Source organism: Myodes glareolus, chromosome 7, assembly GCF_982192425.1.
Source record: "Myodes glareolus chromosome 7, mMyoGla1.1, whole genome shotgun sequence".
Lineage (NCBI taxonomy): Eukaryota > Metazoa > Chordata > Mammalia > Rodentia > Cricetidae > Myodes > Myodes glareolus.
This window is the reverse complement of record NC_142032.1, coordinates 94376779-94392512: the sequence shown is the minus strand read 5'-3', so window position 1 is coordinate 94392512 and position 15734 is coordinate 94376779. Positions and strand designations below refer to the sequence as shown.

The 15734-nt window shown below is 52.7% G+C and overlaps 1 long non-coding RNA gene across 2 annotated transcripts in view; it reads left to right on the top strand.

Annotated features, from left to right (window-relative positions):
- Positions 1 to 1456: 1456 nt before the first annotated feature.
- LOC146893415 (uncharacterized) overlaps positions 1457 to 15734 on the top strand; it is a 37492-nt gene continuing 23214 nt past the window's right edge. Inside the window, exons 1-2 of one of the 2 annotated variants that reach the window (XR_015003017.2) lie at positions 1457 to 1790; positions 4264 to 4332. This is a non-coding gene — a long non-coding RNA (uncharacterized LOC146893415). The remainder of the gene's footprint in view (positions 1791 to 4263; positions 4333 to 15734) is intronic. The other variant, XR_015003018.2, reaches the window with a different exon arrangement.

Sequence of the window (15734 nt, the reverse complement as noted above, 5' to 3'; positions counted from 1 at the left end):
AAAAACAGACCTGGGACCTCAGTGCATGCACTGCTGGGCTGGGTGGCCGCTAGGTGGCAGCCGTGCACTGTGCCTGCGGGTTAAGCCTGGTGCCGATCTGCTGCCCCAGGGGAGGGGTCCTGTCAGCGGGACAGCTCCAGCTCTGAATGCTGCCTGAGGCAGTTCCCACCTGACTTCGTCATCTCTTCCCGACCTAAAGGATTGACGTGATTTACCCATTTTACAGATGTGAAAAGTTAGGCTTAGGAAGTCAGTTACCCGAGGAGCCACAGGTTTTGAGACCAGAGAGCCCAAATGAGGGGTCTTCAATGCCTCCCCAACACAGCGCTACAGGCAGGCCTAAGGCATGATGTGGGGTCATATGACCTCCCTGTCCCTGAGGCTCCTAGCATTTTCCTTTGTTAGCTGAGGAGGCCTCCATTGAGTCCTTGGTCCAGTCTGGTTACGGACTTCGCGTCTAGCCCTCTGTTACAATGCCTTCTGGGAGCAAGCCAGCAAGCTTGGAGTTTTGGCTGGAGACGCCTTGGGAATGGGGGAGGGTGAAGGGTGGAGGGTCAGCAGCCAGAGAGAAGGGGCCTGTTTCCTGACTCCCTGACCCCGGCAGTCTCTGTGGAGGCCCCAAACCCAGCAAGGTCATCTAGGGCGAAATTCCAGCCGGAGCCCCCTGAGCAATGACTTCAGTTTTCTCGATAAGGCTGAAAGAGGGACACCGAGTGTCCACCCCACACCCCCTCTCTGTCAGCACCTCGGCTCTAGTGAGGCCTCTGTGGTAGACAGCCTGACGGGAGAAGAGACGAAGATAGACTGGGGACAGATAAGGACAGAGACAGCCAGGGACAGAGGGAGCACAGAGGTGAAGATGGGGCAGCCGCCTGTGGGGAGCCCCAGAGGTCAGCGCCGGTCCCTGTCCCAGCATGCTAGGGGCTGGTGGATTGTGATGGCTGTAACTGGGCCACCAGCTTGAGGGACACAACCCATTGTGTGTGAGTCTGAGCCTGGTGTCCCTGTGTGTGTGAGTGTGAGCCTGGTGTCCCCGTGTGTGTGAGTGTGAGCCTGGGGTCCCTGTGTGTGTGAGTGTGAGCCTGGTGTCCTCGTGTGTGTGAGTGTGAGCCTGGGGTCACTGTGTGTGTGACTCTGAGCCTGGTGTGCCTGTGTGTGTGACTCTGAGTTTGGGGTCCCCGTGTGTGTGAGTCTTGCCTGGGGTCCCTGTGTATATGATGATGGGGTCAGGGGAGAGTTATCTCCAGGAGGCACCAGCAGAGAGGCTGAGGGGGTCAAGGCAGGGGACCATGGCCACTACTGTTGGAGAAGAACCCACTACAGCTTTCGGGCCTCCTGAGGTCACCTGGCCCCGCAGTGTTCCAGGCACGCTCTGGGAGAGAATATTTACACCCAACACTGTCTATTTGGTTTGGCAAGTTGTTGGAAGCTGAAAAGTCACAGCCGGCCTGTGGGCTGCTGGGTCACCATGTGCTCCTGAGTCACAGCCCCAGGGAACAAGAGCCGGTACTCAGGGCTGCACCCACAGACATATCCACACAGGTACCCAGATGCCCTGTGCAGCTTAGTCATTAGCATTGCTTGGGGAGCACGTGCCAGCTTGCATGTGTGCGCAGGTACATACAGACGGGGTGCACCTGACCGTGAGTCACCACAGCCAGCCGACTCGGAGGAAGGGCACCAAGAGTGTGTTCTGCCAGCCCCATTTAGATGCAAATACCCACATGGTCACACACTGATGTGTGCCCGAAATACAGCCCAGGGTACCGGCTACTCCATCCTAGGGGCCGGTAAGTGTTTGCCGGATGAACGGACGAGCACAATGAATGGATAGACAGATGAAGAGATGGGCGACAACTCTTGATAAAATTGGTCAGGGCAGCTCCTCAGGGTGGGTCTCAGCTCTGTGTCTGCAGGGAGTTGGCTGACTCCAAATATAGCCTCCATGGGTGGGCAGGGAGCCAGGGCTGCCTCCCAGGCAGTGACTTCACTGGGCCCAAGTCCCAGCCTCTGAGGGCCTGGAGAAAATGAACAGAGGCCCAGTTCCCCATGGCCAGGCTTGAACTGTGGGGCTGGACCCTGCCAGTGGCACTTGCTTGGCATCTGGGTCTGTGGGACAAGGCGGGAGAGGTGCACGGAGGACTGCCTCTGGCTGGCACTTCCTGGGGGAGGCAAGGGCCTGCCTGCTGATTGCATAACCCAGGCCCCCTGCTGGGCTGTCCATCATCTGGCAGGAACAGCCCTCTGGCCTGGGCTTGGTCCTAGGCCACTCCTTTGTTTCTGGAATCTTTTCTTCTTTATTATTTCTTTTATTTTTGAGATTATAATGTAACTACATCATTTCCCCCTTCCCTTTGCTCCCTGCGAGCCTCCCCATAGACTCCTCTCCTTCAAATGTATGGCTTCTTTTTCCTATTAATTGTTGTTACATACACATATATGTATGTGTGTATACATATATAATATATTCCTAAATACAGCTTGCTCAGTCTGTGGTATTACTCAATGTATATTTTCAGGATGGACCGTGTGGTATTGGATAGTCAAGTGGTGTGCCCCTCTCTGGGGAAGACGGTTTCTCCACTCCCAGGGTTCCTTAGTTGTCTGTAGCTCTTTGTGTAGGGTTGAGGCCTCGGGGACATTCCCCCGTCCACTTTGGCATGTCTCTTGTTGATGTCCTCATTCAGCTCGTGTTTAGACAGTCATGGGTGTAACTTCGGACATTCCAAGGAGACACAATCTCACAGCAAACTCCCTGATCTGCCGGCTCTGACCACTCTCCTATTCCCGGAGCCTTAGGTGTGAGCATGTTCTGAAAATGTATCCACCGGGACTGGGCAGCAACTCCCGCCCCAGGCTTTATTCATCCGGGCAGCTGCAGTATTGCTCTCTGGCCCGAGTTGCTCTTCCTGCCTTTAGACCCGCCCCCTTGCTCCGTCCTGCATACAGGCAGGCATTTTTCTGAGGTAAAGATCTGACTCCGGCTTTTCTATCGAAGCTCCGGGCTTCTTAGGGGTGAGCAAGGAGTCAGCCACGCCCCCTGGTGCTCAGACCGCCCTTCTTGGGTCCACCCAACCTGGGTGTTCTGAAAGACTGGTGCGTTCGTGGTGTGCTGGCTGATTTATGTCAGTTGATGTGAGGTAGAGTCATCTGAGAGGAAGGAGCCTCAGCTGAGAAAATGCCTCCATAAGATCAGGCTATAGGCAAGCCTGTAGGGCATCTTCTTAATTAGTGGTTGATGTGGGAGGCCCAGCCTATTGTGCATAGGGTCACCCTTGGGCTTGTGGTCCTGGGTTCTCTAAGAAAGCAGGCTGGCCAGGCAGTGGTGGCGCAGGCCTTTAATCCCAGCACTCAGGAGGCAGAGGCAGGCAGATCTCTGTGAGTTCGAGGCCAGCCTGTTCTACAAGACCTAGTTCCAGGATAGGCTCCAAAAGCCACAGAGAAACCCTGTCTCAAAACCTACCCACCCTCCAAAAAAAGAAAGGAAGGAAGGAAGAAAGAAAGAAAGAAAGAAAGAAAGAAAGAAGTAGGCTGAATAAGTAAGCCACTGGGAGCAAGCCAATAAGCAGCACCCCTCCATGGCCTCGGAGTCAACTTCTGCCTCCAGTTCCCACCCTGTTTGAGGTTTTTTTTTATTTTTGTTCTGCCTGTCTTCAAGGATGAAGAGATGGAAGTGGGAACAAGATAAACCCTTTCCTCTTTCCTCTCCGAGACACTATGGCTGTGGTGTTTCGTAGTAGCCACAAGAACTCTACCCTAACTGGACAGAAATTAGTACCAGGATTGTGGGGCACTGCTGTGACAAACCTGACCGTGTGTTCTTGGGAGGACTGTGGAAGGGCTTTGGAACTCTGGCCTAGGAAAGTCATTGAGTGTTCAAAGCCTGGTGAGCTTGGAGGAGACAGGAATGTTGAGAGAAATGCGGATGGTGGAGGCCTGGCTTGTCAAGTTCAGAGGGAAGTCTGAGAATCCCTTATGTTGGAGGCATATTTTTATGTATGTTTTGAATATTTTTAAATAAAAATCTGTGAGCCGAGTGTGGTGGTGCACACCTTTAACCCTAGCACTGGAAGGCAGAGCTGGGCGGATCTTTTGAGTTTGCAGTCACCCCGGTCTACAGAATGAGTTCCAGGACAGCCAGGGTTACATGGAGAAACCCTGTCTTGAAAAAAAAAATAAATCTGTGGTTCTGGTCAGCTGGGGAAGAATAGGGCATGATTAGCAAGAGACCAGAGCCATTAAAGTAAAACCTTTGTGTTACAGGGATAATCGGTGGTGGTTAGCTGGAGCTGAGAAATTAGCGGTGATTAAGAAGAGACCAGCATTGTTGAGGTAAAATCTTCTGGAAGTGTTTCCTCAGGCCAACACACAGAAGCTGTGTTCCAGAGGGGGCCGAGGTTAGACCTAATGCTGGTAGCCAAACTGGGCGCTACTGGTTTAGAAGGCCTGAAGGAGAGCAGCTGAGGCTTGGCACTGTGAGAGGCCAGGGAGACAAGGGCCAGTGGTGCTGGCTGGTTTTTGTTATCTTGTTTCAAGCTGGAGTCATCTGAGAGGAGGGAGCCCCAGTTGAGAAAATGCCTCCATAAGATCGGGTTATCAGCGAGCCTGTAGGGCATCTTCTTTAGTAGTGATTGATGGGGGAGGGTACAGCCCACGGTGGGTGCTGCCATCCCTGGGCTGGTGGTCCTGGGTTCTCTAAGAAATCAGGCTGAGCAAATCACGAGGAGCAGCCAGTAAGCAGCCCTGCTCCATGGCCTCTCCATGAGCTTGGGCCTCCAAGACCCTGCCCCACTTTCCATGCTGGACTGTGATGGACGAGTGAGTGATGGACGGGTGCTTTGCCGGTGTGTCACCATAGCAACGGCACCCTTGGCAAGACAGCTGGGGAGGGGACCACACAGGCCAATGGGTGTCCGGTTGGCTCCCACAGGCTGTCGATTGTAAACAGAGGGCTGGACGTATGGGTGAAGGGTGGGCAGAAGGATGGAGAGGTAAGTAGGTAGGCAGGCAGAAAGAAGCTGTTTAAGTCGAGACGGCTTTCAGTGCAGGGAATCAAAGGACCAGGAAGGAAAGGGGACCGTCTGGGAACACGCGGGCTGGTCTGCCGGTGGCCTGCAAGGTTTATGACGATGAGGACGAGGGAGGTCAGGACCTCTGAGGCCCTCGGGTTTCCCCGTGGGTTCCTCCCCTAGCGACTTTCTGCCCAGCTGTCCTGTAGCATCATGGTTGGCCTCTTAGCCACTCTTGCCCATTCCTCCCTCAGGCTTGCACCCGCTGCTGTTTGCACCTGTACACGGCTCAATCCCGCTCTCTTCAGATAAGGTTTCATGTAACCCAGGCAGGCCTGAAGTCGGCTGTATAGCTGAGGTTGGCCTCGAACTCCTAACCTTTCTGTCGCTACCTTATAAGTCTGGAATCAGCACCAGCACCACGCTCTGTCATGCCAGGCCACAAAGTTCCTATATTCTGAATAGTGCCCAGCAGATGAAACAAAACATCTTTCTTTTAAAAAGAGGCTTCTCTTTTCGAGATAGAGGTTCTCTCTGTGTCGCTCAAGCTGGCCTCGTGCCCCCAAGTCTGGATACTAGCAGGCTTTTTTCTTTTTCTTTTTTCCCCTCTTCGCTTTTTGAGACAGGGTTTCCCTGTAGCTTTGGAGCCTGTCCTGGAATTCACTCTCTTGACCAGGCTGGCCTCGAACTCACAGAGATCCGCCTGCCTCTGCCTCCCTAGTGCTGGGATTAAAGGCATGCTCTGCCACTGCCCAGTATGAAATTGTAAAAGTCTTATGACCTTAAGGGTTATGACCTTAAGACAGTGGTTTGGGACCGGGTGCGCATGCACACTACACGTAAGCACGGTTCTTGGGCAGCCAAGAGGGCTATTGAGAAGACCCAAGCCCAGAAGCGTGCCAGGTCACTGTCCCAGGTCACTGACCCCCCCCCCCATGCTTGGTTCGTACCTCACTTTTTTTTTTTTTTGATACCTCCCTCGGACTTTGGCTCCAAAACAGGAAGACAGGTGAGGGCGGCAGGTAGGAAGTGACGTGATCTGAAGCCCTGGCCTTCACCCAGCAGCTGAGGTACTTTGCTGGGGCGAGAGGCTTGGCTTAGGGTGCATTTTGATCGACTGCCAGATGAGACTCTGGCATGAAAAAAGGCAAATTCAATCCGAGGGTGCTCCTAAGACTGACAGGAAACGTAAGTCTCTGTGTCTAAAGAACTGGGGATTTCCTCTGCGGCTCGGGATTTACTTTCAGTCATTTCAGGTTAGGGCATCGCTGGACATGTGAGAATGGGCTCGGGAGGGGCCCGAGCTGCACTTACAGTCTTTGGGGTCTGAGTGGTGGCCCTGGGTGACTCCTGGGAAGAATGGACACGGAAGGACACCCGGGGGCGTGGGCAGTGAGGCTGGAGAGAAACACGGAGAGCACCACAGCGGGACGTTAGTGTTTGAAGCTCCTTAGGTCAGGCATGACAGGGACAGAGATGGCTTGGACTAAAGGCATCAGTGTTGTGGTTCCAGGCTCTTGACTGGGAGGACCTGCAGCCTCTGGGCTGGAGGAGGGGTGCCAGCTAGCAGACTCTGAGCTCTTGTGCTCAGCAGGCCCGCGGGGTAGAGGCGGAGCTGACTTAAGGCACCACCAGAGACTCCCGTCTTAACCCCTGACCTCAGAGTTGAGAGGGCCCAGCAGGAGCAAGTGCGCAGAACCTGAGCTGTGGGGACATGAAGAACAGCCAGGGTAGAGCCACTGCCACCTCAGTGCCAGGACTTCCTTTGCGGGGTTAGAGACAGTCCCTCTGAGCCCTCGGTGTCTACCGTACCTTGGAGACACCCTCTGGGTGGCAGGAAGCTGCCCCACGTTCTTTAACCTTGGGATCTACATTGGCATTTCTTGGGCCGGATGGGGTTGGGGGTGGCCCAGAGCTGCTACCATCCTTTGGGTGACCAGGGCTGTGTGTCCCTTCAGCTCAGTCACTGCAGAGTGGTCCTGGCAAGTCCTTCTGCCAGCTCAGGTAGTGTCAGCCTCCCCACAGAGGTCTTTGCTACCTGTGGCCGGTCATACTAGTAGCCGGGAAACAAAGGCCGCTTTCTACGGCCCGCCTAGTCTCACGGAAATCCCCCAGGTAGCTCTTCACACTTGGGCGGGCTTCCTTGCCGCTCGCCTCCCTCCGTTCTACAGCCTGGCTTCCAGCCACCCCACACCCATGACACCAGAGTCACTGGAGACCCCCAGGACACCAGATCCTCCCACCACAGCTTCTTGCTTTTTTAATTATTCTGATCTGGGCATCAAGCCCATGGCCCTGTCCCTCCTAGACAGCGGTCTACATTGCCCCTCCCTACTCTGAGCCCTACTCTCTCTCTTGTTCCCTTGAGACCGCGTTTTCCCTTGTGGTCCAGGCTGTCCACCTGGCTGGCCTTCCCTTTGGAGCCTTCCTTTTCTTCTTAAGCTCTCTACTCCTCCTGTCGCCTCACCCCCCACGCTGGCTCAGTTTCCACCACATGGCCTAACACCCTGGTGTGCTTAAGGCTGGGGACTCTCACGATGCTTCTGTCCTGCCCTGGGCCTCAGTTTTCAACCCACTTTTCTGTACCCTACGCTCTTCTGAGGTTCCCTGGAAAAGCTCATCTTCTTCTCCTCCTGGTGCCTTGGGGTTCGGAGATTTTGCTGTCCACCCACCCCCACCCCCAGCCTGAGCCCTGGTCATCCCTCAGTGGCCAGCAGCTCAGCGAGAGGGGCCACCACACAGCCAACTGTTTGGCTTGGGAAACCGAGAAGGTCCTTTTTAGAATGTCTGTCACTCAGTCCCCAAGACCAACCCTCTGGTGATTTCTGCCCAGCTTTACTCCTGACCACCTTTGCACAGCTCTCTCACACTGTGCCGCCCCACCTGAGAACAAACCTCAGCATTGCAGCCTCTAGTTGAGCTTGCCTTGCTGCTGCTGGGATTACAGCCTGGTACCGGGCCTGGTTTATGTGGGACTGGGGAAAGAACCAGGGCTTTGTGTAGGCACCACAAACACTCACCAGCTGAGCCCCAGCACAAGTGAGCCTCACAAGTGGTGTTTGGGGGGGCCCCTCCAGCCTTGTATACTGTCACCACTCCAGGCTAGGCTGCGCTGGAGATCAGGGGTTGATGGCCTAGAGGAGTGAGGCCTGCTTTGGACAGAGCGCCAGGATGAGGCCCAGTCTCAGGTCGAGCCCTCTGCAGGGCAGGAAGGGCCAACCTGCATGTGGCCGGGAGACTTGCTAGACGTGCAGAGATCCACAGGCCTCCCGGGGACCTAGAAGAGGTTCTGAAATTTACAGGATCAAGTTTCAGAAAACACAGGTCAGGGGCAGCAGAGCAGCTGGCAGTGGGGAAGGCCAGGCCCAGCTAATTTCCTGTCAGCAAGGCCCAGAGGCCCCAGCCCCTCTCCAGGCTGGCCACAGGGGAGGAGATGCCGGGAATGGCTCACATTCCTCTGGCTGGGGCTGTACTGAATATGGAACCTCAGGGGACCTTGGGGAATGAGGAGATGGATCTGCTGTGGCCAGAGTGGGGGGCTGTCCAGGCATCTGTTGTTGAAGCCTTGGCTGGCTGAGGCCAAGGCCTGCAGAGTAGAAGCCGGAAGCCAGAAGATATTGAGGCAACAGGAGCCTGGGGAGAAGAAAGCCTGGCCCACACGGGGTCGCAAGGCGCCACCTCCTGAGCTCAGAGCAAGTTCATTTGTTCCTTGCCCACGCCTGGATTTCCTAGAAGGCTCAGCTATGGTTGGGCTTTGTGGCCACAGGGGTCAGGCTGCACTGGGCTTCTCTTGGAAGGGCGTCAGGGGCCTCACATGCAGAATGGCTGATGGTGTCTCTTCAGTGCCCTGGTTGTGTGTGGCAGAGGGTGTGAGGGGCTAAGTCAGCTGGGGGCCCCTGTTCTCCGCGATGAGGCTCAAGTTCCCTCTTACAGAAGGAATTTCATGTCCTGTCTGGTCTTCAGGAGGGGACTCCTGGCTTTGAACAGCTGTCCAAGCAGCCTGGCCAGGCAGGAGTCACAGTCATCATTCTCAGCCCCCCCCTCCCGCCTTCCTTTCTAGTCTAGCTGGGGAAAGGGCACACAAGATACAATTAGACAGTTCTGGGCTTAAATCCTAGCTCCATTAGGCCCTGATGTGTGACCTTAGACAAGGTCATTTAACCCGGAAAAGTCTCTGGCTCCCTGATATGCATGTGTCCTGTCAGGGCCTGGTTTCTCCCTGCTTGGCCAGCTCTCCCCTCCCATGGCCATTCTCTGGTACTCGATAATCCATTCTGCTCCACCACATAGGGCCCAGTCCCTGCACGTGTCTCCCCAGCTGTCTGCAGTTCTGAGCCTGCCCATCCCCTGGGCCTCAACAGCTCCCAACCTGCCTGCCCTGAACATGCCTCGTCCTGGAGTGCACACTGGCTTGGCTTCTTTCCCTTACCTTTGCCCACTTCACCTTTGCTCAGCCAATGCATCGAAGTCGGCATAAAAGTTCCTGATCGGAGAGTCTCTGCACTCAGGGTAGTTGTTCCGCTGACTCCTGCCAGCCGTCACCTGAGTAACTCTGGCTGTCCTGGATACACTTGCAGACTTTATTTATGGTCCAGAGTCTCTAAACAGATACCAACATGGAGCATCAATGGATGCATGTTGAATGAGGGGTTTTGTATGACCAGTTCATTCATACTAGGTGCCACCCTATGCTTGGGTTGGGGGAGGAGGCTGAGGACCACATCCTGGGGTCCTGGAGGAGGGATGCGTTTTCTGCTTCTCCCTGGTAAGGCTCCCAGTCCCCTTGTCTAGGGCCAAGCTAGTGACAGCCATGGCAGGCGGCCCCTTCCCCGAATCAACTAACTCAGCTAGTGATGGCAAGAGGTCACCACAATCAGGGGGAGCCAGTGAGAGTGGGTCCATGTCTGCAAGGCTGTATCAGGGTAGTGTGTGTGTGTGTGTGTGTGTGTGTGTGGTGTGGTGTGTTCAATGCCTTTTACAGTACTGCTTATGTGTGCACATGACGTCACTTTCACGTCTACGTCATCGCCCCCACCCCCCCCAGGCAGCAGGCCCACACTCTCTGAGGTACCTGTGCCCTACGTCTCACTCTTCTTGTTTTTTTTTTAAAAATTATTTATTTATTTTTATTATGTATACAACATTCTGCCTCCATGTATGCCTGTGCACCAGAAGAGGGCACCAGATCTTATTTCAGATGGTTGTGAGCCACCATGTGGGTGCTGGGAATTGAACTCAGGACCTCTGGAAGAGCAGCCAGTGCTCTTAACCACTGAGCCATCTCTCCAGCCCCCTCTTCTTTTTTTTTTTTTTTGAGACAAGAGTTTGTACCCTATTTGGTACAAGCTTACACACACAGACAGCCCTAGGCTTGGGGGATTTGTTCTGTTAAGTGGACCCTAAGTAGAGACTAGTGTAAGGTGAAGATGTGTCAACTGCCAAACCCACTGAGCATCCTTGCTTAGCAACCCAGTGCACAGCAGTGTCGCGTTGGGGATGGGCGCTAACTGGGGACCTCAGCGTCCTGTGGCTGCCCAGCAGCATGTAAGAGGGCAAGCCTGAGGTGACCTGTCTCTCCAGGGCCCATCAGAGCCTCCGAGTGCCCTGATACCACTAGTCAATGCATGCTGACCGGGCGATAAGCAGACAGCACACTGGCTTTGGTGCCCTGCCCACTGAAGGAGCTTCCATCGGTTCCATCCTATAGTTCAGCTCCAGAGGGGGCTCTGATATGCCCACATGCCATTAGCCTGGGAAAAGATGTCAGGTCAGAATCTAAATTGTGCTTTCAACTCAATTTGTATTGCTTCTGCATCACTGTAAACTTTAAAAAAGTCAGTTAAACCATTGTTAGGAGAGAATTTGCTCTACAGACCAGGCTGACCTCCAGCCAACAGAGATCTACCTGCTTCTGCCTCCCAAAATGTATACATCACTGCTGCCTGGCTAAAATATCATTTTTTATTGCATTTACTTTGTGTGTGTGTGTGTGTGTGTGTGTGTATGTGTGTTACATGAATGCCCGCGCCCACCGCACACATATGGAGGTCAGAGAAACGTGTGAGGAGGCGGTTCTTTCCTTCCATGCTTGGGTCCTAGGGATTGAATTCAGGGCCTCTGGCTTGGTGATAGATTCCTTTATCCACGGAGCCAGACCATCTTCTCTGCTTTCATTCCTCACTTCTAGGTGAAATAAATGAGGCTGAGAGAAGGAGCGGGAGGTGGGGGTGGGGGGTGGTGGCTGCTCATGGCTAGGAGCTTCGTATATGCTGATGGCAGAGAAGGGGGGGCTGGCTGCTCATGCCTAGGCGCTTCTGTGTACGCTGATAGCGGGTAGAAAATGCTGGCCCCTTTTTCCTCTGGGCAGAGAGCTCAGGGGAGCTGAATCTCTAGATCACTGGTGCCTCGGAGCATAGCTCTCAGAGAAGACTGCTCCGAGGTCCATTGCCATGACCTGAGGGCCCTGACCAATGGTGGGGTTGCTCTGAGGTCCATCGCTGTGGCTGTGGGCTGCTGTTGCTGGTTACTAAGGACATCCATTCTTGAGAGATGCAGAGCTCCTAACAGTTTTGAGATGATTTTTTTTTTTTTTTTGAGACAGGGTCTTATGTTGACAGTTAGTCTAGGCTGGCCTCAACTACCTATGTAACTGAGGATGACCTTTAATCTGATTCTCCTGATTCCACTTCTCAGTGCTGGGGTTACAGGCCGTGGTGCTGGGGATTGAACCCAGGACATCATATATGCCAGGCAAGTACTGTATCCCAAGCCCAGGTGATCTGTCACAACTTGCAAGTGGCTTGAGAAGGTATTCCTGGAGCCTGACGGTCCTCCATCCTCCGCACAGCCTTCCCTGACGGTCCTCTGCACAGCCTTCCCTGACGGTCCTCCATCCTCCGCACAGCCTTCCCTGACAGTCCTCTGCACAGCCTTCCCTGACGGTCCTCTGCACAGCCTTCCCTGACGGTCCTCCGCACAGCCTTCCCTGACAGTCCTCTGCACAGCCTTCCCTGACGGTCCTCCGCACAGCCTTCCCTGACAGTCCTCTGCACAGCCTTCCCTGACGGTCCTCTGCACAGCCTTCCCTGACGGTCCTCCATCCTCCGCACAGCCTTCCCTGACGGTCCTCCATCCTCCGCACAGCCTTCCCTGACGGTCCTCCATCCTCTGCACAGCCTTCCCTGACGGTCCTCCATCCTCTGCACAGCCTTCCCTGACGGTCCTCCATCCTCCGCACAGCCTTCCCTGACGGTCCTCTGCACAGCCTTCCCTGACGGTCCTCCATCCTCCGCACAGCCTTCCCTGACGGTCCTCCATCCTCCGCACAGCCTTCTCTGACGGTCCTCCATCCTCCACACAGCCTTCCCTGATCTCTTGCATGTCAGATCCTGGCTTGGTGTCTGTTCTGTGAGGATCTGAAATGGCCTAAGCAATCTAAAGGGGTGAGGAGATTGTTGCAAAAAGGAGCGGTGGGCTGCGTTCCCGCCAGGATCCCGGCTCCCACATGGCTAGCTTTACACCCGAAATAATTACATGGAAACTGTATTCATTTAAACACTGCCTGGCCCGTTGTCTCCAGCCCCTTATTGGCTAACTCTCACATATTAATTAACCCATTTCTAATAATCTGTATATCACCACGAGGTCGTGGCTTACTGGGAAGATTCTAACCCATGTCCATCTGGGAGAGGAGAGCCATGGTGTCTGCCTCATTGCCTTCTTCCCAGCATTCTGTTCTGTCTACTCCACCCACCTATGTTCTGAACTATCAGGACAAGCAGTTTCTTTATTATTTAACCAATGAAAGCAACAGAAATACAGAAGACCCACCTACATCATTTCCCCTTTTTCTGTGAAGGAGGGCCCACAGACACCATCTTGCTTGGTAGATGGGTTGCAGCTGGTCTGTCTCTGGATCAGCTGCAGAATGCACTTACTAGAAGTGACCGAGGAGAGCTTGCCTAGCAGGTCTGACAGTTCACATTTGATTGTGTGGATGAGGGTGGGGGTGGGGTAGGTGTGCGATGGCGCTTTTGAAGGACTCACTGGCTGGTTACTGTGAACTCCTTTGGTGCTTTGTGGAGTCAGTGATGCAGGCTGGTCCTGAAGGGATGGGGCCAGGGGTCTCCGTGGTGGCTTTATAAGGAAACCATGTCTCCAGCAGCACAGGTCCAGGGTCAGCTGAGCTGCAGCTGAGGAGTTCTGTCATCAGGGAGGCTCAGGGATGTATGTCCCGGAGGACACTGGCACTGTGGCTTCCCTGGCCTCCGAGCCACTGGTGGCCACCATCCTGCTGTGCGCTGTGCTGAGGGCAACTGAGACCTCAACTCTAAGGCAAAAGGTATCTTCACTAATCCTTTGGCTTGTCAAGGACCATGATTAGAGTTGAATTCTAGAATAATCTGGAGACATGCTAGGCCAGATAAAGGGAAAAATACTAAACTCTCAGAGAATAGAATTAACTGGCTAGGGCCAAACTGCCTGAATCTGGGTTTTGAGGGCACTCAGTTAAAGAGGCTGAAAGGTTTCTCATCCCTGAGGATGAGAGAGCTCCTTGTGGGGAACCATGGGTTGGGTAGTCTCTGCTGAGGTGGTCCGTAGAAGCTTGGACCAGTGTGGGCATCATTCAATGAAGCAGACAGATCTGAGTGCCTCTGGCAGGTGACAGAGATTGTAAGGTAAGAAGACCAAGGGGCAAACATTCAGTACAGAAGCCTTTGAGGAACACTTCATACACAGACTGTAACAGGGGCCATGATGGTGTGGTCACCTCCACTGACAACCATGGGGTTTTAAATCATCATGTAAACCCAGAAAGATTTAACTGAGAGTTGAAGGTCCATTCTGATTGTGGTAGCCCCACCCTATGGCTAGAGTCCCGTGATGAAAAGGGGAAGGCAGGCTGTGCACCAACATGCATCCTCCTGCCACACACTCTCCCTTCAGCTGTGCCCTCCAGCTGCGACCTCCAGCTGTGCCCTTCAGCTGTGAGATAACACTCCTTCCTTGAGTTGTCACTGTCAATGCCATTTGAAAAATAACTAACACAGGGACCTGTATGGCCATTCACTTGTGTGATTATTCATAGGGAAGAGAAGGGGCAATAACAATGTCAAACAACAGCAGAATGGAGCTCAAGGTGACATTAACACCTAGACTGAAAGCATTATCATGATCCATCTGTTGACAATCTGAGGAGCAAAACTTCTTCCGAGTTGTCAGTCTGCTGCCCTGCCTATGACGGACATAAATAAAAATGGTGTCTCCCTGCAACGGTTGGTTGCTACAGGTTAGTGCTACCACAGGTAATTGAAAGAATTTCGTGGCACTGGCCCCTACTTCTCCACTTTGTGACTAGTCTGAGCCCTATAGATATACACAATGGGCCCTGAAGGGAGACAGTAAACAACCTCAGGCTTGCCTAGTGCTCACTGTGTATGGCTGTCTGAAAGTAACTGGCCACATAATCTCATAGGGAGTGGCACTATTAGGAGGTATGACTTTGTTGGTGTATGCCATTGTTAGAGGAAATGTGTCACTGTGGGGGCGGGGCTTGCGGTTTCTTATGCTAAAGATATCACCCAGTGTCTCAGTGAACTTCCTGTTTCCTGCAAGATGTAGAACACTCAGTTACAAGATGTAGGACACTCAGTTACCTCTCAAGTACCATGTCCGCCTGCACACCACCATGCTCCCCACCATAATGGACTGAACCTCTGAAATTGTAAACTGCCACCTCAAATAAATGTTTTCCTTATAAGAGTTGCCATGGAGGCAATCTTACCAAAAAACAATCTATAGATTCAACACAATGCCCATCAAAATCCCAGCAAAATTCTTCAAAGACCTTGAAAGAACAGTACTCAATTCCATATGGAGAAGCAAAAAACCCAAGATAGTCAAAACAATTCTGTACAATAAAAGAACTTCTGGAGGCATCACAATCCCTGACTTCAAACTCTACTACAGAGCTACAGTGCTGAAAACAGCCTGGTATTGGCATAAGAACAGATAGGAGGACCAATGAAACCAAATAGAAGACCCGGATATCAATCCATACATCTTCCAACACCTGATATTTGATAAAGAAGCAAAAAAGAAAGCATATTTAACAAGTAGTGCTATCATAACTGGATATCAACATGTAGAAGAGTGAAAATAGACCCATATCTATCACTGTGCACAAAACTCATGTCCAAATGTATCAAAGACCTCAACATAAAGCCAGAAACACTGAACCTTATAGAAGAGAAAGTGGGAAGCACACTTGAACACATTGGCACAGGGAACAGCTTCCTAAATATAACCCCAGCAGCACAGATACTGAGAGAAACAATTAATAAATGGGACCTCCTGAAACTGAAAAGCTTCTATAAAGCAAAGGACATGGTCAACAAGACAAAATGACAGCCTAGAGAATGGGAAAAGATCTTCACTAACCCCACATCAGACAGAGGTCTGATCTCCAGAATATACAAAGAACTCAAGAAATTGAACACCAAAAGATCACATAATCCAATAAAAAAAATGGAGTACAGACCTAAACAGAGAACTCTCAACAGAGGAATCTAAAATGGCTGAAAGACACTTAAGGAAATGTTCAACATTCTTAGTCATCAGATAAATGCAAATCAAAGCAACTCTGAGATTTCATCTTACACCTGTAAGAATGGCCAAGATCAAAAACACTGATGACAGCTTATGCTGGAGAGGTTGTGGGGGAAA